Source organism: Pteropus vampyrus, unplaced genomic scaffold (genome assembly GCF_000151845.1).
Source record: "Pteropus vampyrus isolate Shadow unplaced genomic scaffold, Pvam_2.0 Scaffold54, whole genome shotgun sequence".
NCBI lineage: Eukaryota > Metazoa > Chordata > Mammalia > Chiroptera > Pteropodidae > Pteropus > Pteropus vampyrus.
Window position 1 is genome coordinate 3338872 of NW_011888835.1, and position 9420 is coordinate 3348291.

The window sequence follows — 9420 nt, forward strand, 5'->3', positions numbered from 1 at the left end:
GAGTCACTTTGGGCAAGTGAGTCCTTTTGCCTAAGAACATTTTCAGGGATTCGCTGTGGCAACACTTAACAGGCAACACTTCTAATCCTGAAGGGAGTATCTGCATGGCGAGTCACAGTATTTGCTACAGGACCCACGATGAAATAATTCTACTACAACTTCATCTTATGATACCCAGATCTATAGCTTTCCATTTTTCTTCCTTTCTTCCATATGGAGATCACTTGCAGAATGAAGCCTACCCTAGCAATTTTTCACATAGAATATCAGAGAACTTGTGAATTCTGAAGACAGATCATTTAACAGATGAGAAAAAACAGCAGGGGCAGCATTAAGGTTTCTTAATTCCTTCATTTTAGCTTCCCATTTATGTAGGTCATGTCTTTCCACTAGGCTAAACCTAGTGAAAGTAGAATGAAAAATGAGGAAAGGAGAATGGAATTCCATTTTACATTTTCCAGTTTTTTTGTACTAACTTAGTGATCCTCAAATTAGAATCCTTTTTAGTGTATTTTAAAACATACTCTAGTACCTGGGTCCACCACTGGTTAATTAAATCAGAATCTCAGAGAGATGCTCAGCAATCTCTAGGCTGTAAATGATTACTAAAGTTCAGTCAGCATTATATAGTATATTGGGCTTATTGGTCAGGATTAGAATCAACCACTCTTGTAGCTGCCTTCCTAAGAAAAGACTGGCAGTCATACGCCCATATTTGTAATTCTGCTCTGCCAATATCAACCATTGCTCCTTTGTGTATCTTTCTGGAAATACTAGAAGACAGTTTTATTTTGTCCTTGATAGGCTGTGACATAGATCAAGGATATACTGTTCCCTAAGCAGAAAATGTATTCTCTGTTCTATCTACTGTCTTGTTTTAGTCCCAGAGAAAATCTATACAATGAGTCCAAATGACAGCATAAAAATTCTCCAAGTGTTTTAAGATTATCAATGTCAAAGAGTAATGAAATTATTAAATCCTCTAAAAATTTAAGATCTCATGGAGAAATTTATTTCTAGAAATAAAATATCTTCTTAAAGACATAAAAGTCCACACATGTTAAGCATTTAAATAAAGATCTTAATTTTTAATCTGTTCAGTTTCAGCCAAAAGAATCTAACAACCTTGTAATAGCTCTGATGATGATCTTACCTCCAAATCTTCAGTGTGTTCTACATTTTAAACCCAAAATGATGTATTGGATAACTTAAAGTTTTTATACACTAGCCTTCAAAAAGAAACTCTTGAAAATATACATTTTCAGCTCCTCAAGACAGCTAATAATTTTCCAGGCTCACTTTATATTTCCAAACAAAGACCATAGCAAAGAATTAGTCATTTCAGACAGAATGAGGTAGAGGGAGAGAAGAAACAATTCTTGGTTTCAGGCTTGTCTGGATGAATAGAGCTGTATGAGTTGTGCAGAATCAAAAACTCAGGAATTTAAACTAAGTTAAGAGAGCTATCTATAAAGAGATTAATTTAAACTCCATCTTTATTATCTAAAAGGAAAAAAAAATTACCCGAATTTCCTTCCTCTTTCTATAAATGAGATTTATACATTCCCGCCCCCCCACCCCAATTTGGAACCATATTCTAGTGATGCATATTTTATTTATGGCATAGTTTTTTTCCATGTAGGATATTCAATCTCTCTTGTTTAAATGTAGATTTTGATTTAGGAGATCAAGGAAATGGTCTGAGATTATCATATCTAAAAACCTCCTAGGTGATGCAGATGAAGTCAGTCTAAGAGCAACACTTTGAGTACTTAGGTCTTAAATAGTGAGTCTCAAACCACGATCTCTGGATCAGTAGCATGAGCAATGCCTGAGAGCTTTGAGAAATCCAAGCGCTCAGGCCCCACACCAGACATATCCTAGGAGACATTTTAAGGGCTGAGGCACAGTCATCTGTCTTTTAATACATTTTATTTTTTTACTATTCTGTTGCACATTAGTTTGAAAATCACTACTTTAGAGCATTGTTTTTCTTTCAAACAGCTTCATTGAGGTATAAGTGATAAGTGATTTTTCTCACTTTCTATGTACTTTTATTTCCTTCTGACAAAGTACAAGATATATGACTCTATATTCTGTGAATTCCTCAAAATTGATTTTCAAAATATCAGACTAGAATTAACAGACGAAATATCTAGATATGATCTTTACAATGATGGATACCTTTCAGTCTAACATAAATATATTTTCTGAAGACCAATTGTGTTACATCATGAAAGCAACAACAATACAAAACTAGTTTTCACATTATATAGAAACAAATTCTCTATTCATTCACTTAACAGAATACTATAAGCACCTACTACATGCAATATATTATGTAATTATTTGGGTTATAAACTCAAGTCATTTGGGTTGAGTCAAACTTTGATGTATAAAATTTGTTGCAAAATATGATTTTAAATATAGTTGCAAATATAATTAAAATTTCAAAGATTTAAAACAAAAAAAATGTATACAAAAAAGGGCTATACAAGTGGAGAGAAAGATTTTAATCAGTTGGGGAAAAACATTGCTAAATGTTACACCTAATTTCTAAGAATCCGTATAGTCTGAGGGCCTAACAGTACTGTTTAAATTTTGCAAAAATATTTGGATGAAGTCAGTTGATAGTTTAAGTTTCTTATTGAAAGAACATAACTTCCATGATCAAGAAATAATTTGAGACCTATTTTTTTCTGTTAAAAAATAATTATAAAAACCAGTTTGTGTTGGTTTCTATTTTTAGGATTTCTTTTTAAATTATATATTCCTGTTCTGGTAGTAGCCCCGAATATTAGAATCTTGTTTATTTTTTCTCAAGTTGTCAGTAGGAGTCAGTGCAAAGAGAAAAAAAGAAAAAACACTGAATAGCATTGATTTAGTGATTCTAAAAATTAAGTTGAGCATGAAATTTTCTTTTATTTATTTACTGGTTTTGGCAAATCAGTTTTACCAACATATATTTAGTGATAATTCCATTGATATATTAAGAAAGATGTGTCTTAAAATCTAAGTCCCTAACAATTTTAGGACTTGTCGTAAAAAATAAAAATAAAAATTAATATCTTAGTTATAATAAGTGCAAATATTAATTTTTGCTTATGCTATCATTTTTATCATTCATTTTTATGATTTTAATATCAATTTGAAAGAATGTGGCCTAGAATTTATTTATAACCTATTCTCAGTTATATAAAGCCATGTAATTTCACTATAATTCTTATTTTCTTTGATATTCTGGAATAAATTTAATCCATAACTACCAATGGGATAGATCAGCTACTTTCAGGTTTTTGTTTTTGTTTTGTTCTTAGCTTTTGAAATGCAGGTAACTCACTTTGATACCTCAAGGAGTCTTTGCTTAATTTAATCTTTCTTAAAATTAGAAAAAAAAATGCACACAGATACATGTTAAAGAATTGTTAGGAACAATGAGTCTTAATTTTGTAGTTTATATAGTCTAAGTGCCTTTTATAGAAAGATTGTGATGGCCATCCGATGATACTCTTTAACATAAAGTTTATTTTCCCTCTATTAGGGTATGATTCATATTTATGATAAGCTTTTTATTAATAAATTTACTTTCCACAACTTTTTCTTCAGTTATTTATGATTAGATAAAATATATTAAATATAAATTTAGTTTCTTAATTCATGCTCATTTGTCAGATTGAGAGAGGAGAGGAGGCATCTGAAAGTAAAAAAGATGCAAAGAAAAGAGCCTTCAGAAATAACCAACTCAGCTAGTTAAAACTGCTCTCTCTTCCCCCATTCTGCCCTATGCTCTTCAGTTAACATGCTTTCCACAGCTGTATCCCTCACCTCAAGGATTCTCCAGTCCCCTCCCTATCTTTGCAGCTGAGTATGAAAGTCAAGACTGTGTGAAACTGTTGTGTTACAGTGAGAGCTCAGCTTTTGGATAAGGAACCTGCTGAGCAGAACTACATCAATGAGTGCTGCTCCCTGTCTGGAAGCTAGGAGTCCCAATTCTCTGTTCAAGAATCTGATAATAACGCTGATAATACCAAGGTCTCAGACTCTACAAAACAAATGACCTGTAAGACCAAGGGTCTAGAAATTCCTCCCCTGCAGCCCTCCCACCTGAAGCTTCCCCTCCCCACTCTGAGTAAGAAGGGACATATAAAACCTCAAAGGAATCACACACCCCTTGCATAGACACTGTGAGGGTATATAAGCTGTAAGAAATCTAACCAAGGGGAAATTGTGCTTTGGGTTTGGTGAATGCCCCACACTGTCCACTGGCAATAAATTCTCCTTCCTCCAAACAAAGTTGTCTGAGCTTCCGAATTCCTCCGTCAGGTGTTGCTTCCTGCAACAAGATGACATTTCATAAATAATTTAAACATGAGCATAAGTATATAGTTCATTAACTTCATGAGACTCTTTTATCATACATGCTTACTATACCAATTTTTTACATAATCCTGAGGCAATATGACAATTGGAAAAGGTGCTGGACTTAGAAACCCTATTTAAGTCTTTGTCATATCTTTTAAGGTTATTATGGTTTATATTATCACTATGGTATTTAAAAACAATGCTAATAATTCTTATTTTGCTGGGTTAAGTTGGATTTATGTTTATGTATCAAATAAACTAGTATACTTGTAATTGGTAAAATATAAACTAGTACATACTTCTTCCTGTTGTTATTACTATTATTATTATCAAAAAGGTCTTCCTGTTAATATCATATTCTCTAGTTACAGAAGTGAGGCCTGTCTGTAAAGCCAGGGGAGTTTGGAATTTAAATTACATGTAACTATATCAAGCAGTTTTTATAGAATATTAAGTAATGGAGGAGACATGGAGAATGGCTCACTCTAGAATTGTAACCTAGCAGGCATAAGAAGTATTTGGTAAAAGAGAAAGGGGTGAAGGATTAAAGAAGTACAAATTAGTAGTTGATAGATGGTCATAGGGAAAGGGAGCACAGCATAGGGAATGCAGTCAATAGTAATGTAATGGATAGATGTAGAGCCAGACGGAACATAGAATAATCAGGGGGATTGTTTCATAAACTATATAAATGTCTAACCAAAGTCCTGTATACTTGAAACTAATAATAATAATAAAAAGAAACTTTGTGCAAGATAAAAAAAAAAAAAAGAGTACATGGTAGAAGCAGAAAATCTTGAGGAAAATCTCTTTAAGACCATATGCTTGAACTACTTAAAATATCTGTACTGAAACTAATTAACAAACTGTAACTAAAGGAAAATTTCATAATGAAATATAATAAACACAAATCTTGATGTTCAATACATGGTTTGATTGGATTAGATCATAGGAAATATGAGTCTTACTTTTGTAAATTATAAACAGATAAATGAAAAGAGGCAAGAGCTGAAACCAGATACCTTTCATTAAAGCAAGTCTTATAGTAGGATAAACCAGACTGTTAGTGAGCAGAATTTCAAACAAATTAATATCTGGCAGTGTTAAATAACATTATTTATATGATTTTTGCCTTAATCTACAACTTCTCAAAATTTTAGTTACACACCATCAACTACTTACATGTATCATAGACTCTATTCTCCAGTGCAGCACCTTTTTCATTTCCTTTATATTTACCTTTATTTATTCGTGCTGGCTTATTTTTGTATTTCAACTAGACTATATATTTAAGGGCAGGAATGATGTCTGTAAGTGTGACTACCTAACATAGTTCTTGACTCATTGTAGCTCTTCAAATACAACTTGTGTGGATGAATTAAACTATTATTTATTCTCTGCATATCACTTGCATATTATCCACCCTGTTAATGTATTTTTGCAAGACTTATAGTCAAAGTATATTTTTTTACAGCAATAAGATTGGTTTTTCTTCATAGAAACTAATAAACATAATGACAAAGTTTTTCTTAGCTATATACCCAACAGGCCTCTGACTAAAGATTTAAAAGCTGTAGATATTTAATATTATATAATATTTGGTGTACTATTTTAATTTTCCACACTGCCAAGTATTAGTACAAAGATGAAGTATTAAGGTAACATCAACTGTAGTGCTGCAGATATGTTGGTATATTAACAGCTAAATGCGTATAGGTGACTCCATTAAAAAAGATGGATAGATTTTTACTAAAGCATCAGTTAAAATTAGCATCCTTACTATCTTTAATTAGCATAATGTCTATTCATTTATTATGCTAAATTTAACAACTACTCTTTCTTGAAATTTTCTTATCTTCAGAAAATTAAATGGAGAGGTGACTCTGTGTGTAGTATTTAAAAATTGTCAAAGTTACATGTAAGTAATCTGACTCATACGAGAGTATCTTTTAAAATTAAAGATATTTTCTTAGAAATTTGATTTTTCAGAAACTGACGCATTTGATGCTAAACTTTTGCTAATTTAGGAGATATTTCTTTATAACATAAGTACATAAGTATATATGTTATTTAAATTGTGGACTTTCTTTTCTATTTAAAAAAAATAGTCAATTTAGTCAACTCGATAGATAGCACTTCTTACATTTGTTTGTGTTTTCCACTTTCAATGAACTGATTTGCAATCAACATTTTAATTATGAATTAACTCTTCGGTTTGGATAACATACACTTTTTGCATAGTCTGGCCCTGAGCATGTATAAAGAGGAATCAAACTGGTTTTCATAGTCATCATTCAGTTAACACAACATCTATCAATTAAAAATGAAATCCATGTCTGATGTATATAGAATGAAGAGACTGCTCAGCTACACCAATAAAAACTGATTTATTTGACAGTAAAATCTCTCTAAATTGTTACATTATCTTACAATAGTCTTTATAGCAGTTTCTCAAACTATTTTATTTATGCAAGTTGTGTCATTGTCACCTTTTCATTAATAGGCAAATTAAATGTCATAATATTTTATTCAAGCCATTACTTAGATTTTATACAATGTTTTATTGAAAGACATGAAAGAATACTGGATAAGAATCATAGCAACTTGGTCCTTGTCTTCTAATGTTTTACTATTAAATAAACTATTAAAGACTTTAAAAAACTAACGCAACTAGATTTTGGTGGTTTGTTTAAAATACATCATAGCTGGTATGTACAATAGTAGTACTGTCACAATGACTAATTTGATTTGGGAGTGCATGTATGATAAAAGAGTCAGTGGTGAATAGGACAAATTTGATCTTGTAGCAGAAGAGAAAAGACAAGCCAATAAGGGTGTTTTAGTGACATTCTTGGAAATTCACATGCTGATCCTGAGAACATCTTGTCAGATAACCAAATTGAGAATCTAACATGCCGATAATAATTGCCAAAACATTATATAAAGCCAATATGAAAAGATATTATTGGTAAACAAAGGGAATGTTTTTAAAGCATTCATTCAAGAACCCATGACCTCAAAATCACACAGAGAACTATATGGGTGACTGTGTAGTATTTAAAAATTGTGAATGTGTGAAACTTTCCAAACTGTCACATATGTGAAACTTTCCCAAATAAGGTGATAGAGCTCCCACTAAGTAAGTCCAAGGCTTTCAGAGTCAGCTCTTTCCCTACTTGCTCACCTAGAATCCTCATACTCCAAAATACTTAAGTGGCATGCTCCCTCTTAGGATGAGGTTAGACATCACCTCTGACAAGAAATATTTCCTTACCTACACAATGTTCAGTTATCCTTTGAGCCACTCTAGCAAATTCTTTCTCTTTAGCGTGAATTTTATCACATTATATTGACTTTTATAGTTCATTTATTTTCTTTACAGTAGTAACAGATCTATAACATAGTTTATTTTTGGCTTACGGTAGACATTCAATACATGTTCCCTAAAAGAATGAGTGAAAAAATAAATGTATTCACAGTAGAAAAAATAAATTAGTTAAATTAAAGAATGAGTTTATTTAGTCTAATAACATTTATTGTGATGTATAATTTCATATTTAATAATTAAAGTTTATAAATTATCACTTTCAGTGCATTTTGAAACACTTTGGATGCAATGCGTCTTAGCCCTCAGGTCTTTATTTTCCTCTCATGTGAACACTAAACATTGAGAAAATGGCTTTTTTCAAAAATTATATGCCATTCAGTTATTAAATTTAATATTCAATTTAAATTTTAGATCTCTTCTAAAGAAGTCTATGACATTATCACAATTATTTGTGATAAGATATATACTTTAAATGAAGTGGAAAAATACTAAACTAGCCTAGCTAAATTATGTAATGGAAATAAGGCACCAAACTAGAAAAATAATACAAAATAAATATAATACATTTGGAAAATGGATCTTTGATCAAGTGCTAAAAGCAGTCATTTCAATTTTTTCAAAGAAAATAAAGCCTAGTTTAGATGATTCACAATGTATTTACCTTACAATTTAGTTTATAATTTAAATCATTTTAAGATGATTCATGACAAAACCCATGATCCATAACAAAAATACAAATTTAAATTTTGGTTTTTCTCTGCTTAAACTCTTCCATACCAATAACTCACATTTATTTTGCACTTATCATCCTATCCTATGCTAGGCTCATTATACACATAATACGTAATAGGTATGCATTGCTTTCCCAATTTAATTTTTAAAACGATGTTTAGAGAAACAGGGTAACTTTCTCAAGGTAACAAATTTAATAAATGGCAGAGAGAATTTGAATGTAGGAATTTTAGGCTTCAAACTCAAGGCCATGTTCTCTTTATCAAACTACTTATCTGTTTAGTATCATATCTTAATATTTTTATTCCCAACTCGATTTCCACTATAGCAATGAAAAAATACACTAGTTTTCTGAAAATCCCATGAGCTTTTGAACATTACTCTCTTTATAGCTTTTTCTTTTTTCTTTTTAGTTTAGATTGAAGTTCCCTCTCCTTTTAAATGCCTGGTAAATTCCTAGTTTCTTCAAGAACTGTCATTGTATATAAGTTCCCAATAAGCCTATTCCTAACCACCACTATTCTCCTTAAAAGGGCATTTGCTCTCTACTTAACCTCTGTACTTTCTATGTTGTCTGTTCCTTCCGTGTATGTATTCTATTTTTACATGTATGTCTAAATTTACAAATAATATGTTGGCTTCTTCAGAGATTATGCCATTATTATACTTGTATTTGAATCCCTAGTGCCTAGTACATTGTCTGGTACATAATGGCTGCTGAATAATTGTAGAACTGAAATAAAAGACAGTTTTCAATCTCTTCACAATCCTATTTATAAAGAAAAGAAGCCAAATCTGGGTAAGATGATAAAGAGAATATCATTGTGACTGGAACTATGAGAAGATGACTGGAATTAAAAGTAGATATTTTAAAAGTTTAATATTTTATAAAAAGATACTAAATTTGGAAATCAGAAGACATAAGTAATTCTTACTTTTTCATACGCAAGCAGTGGGAACTTAAGCATTTCCTTACTCTCTAAGCTTTGGTATATCTT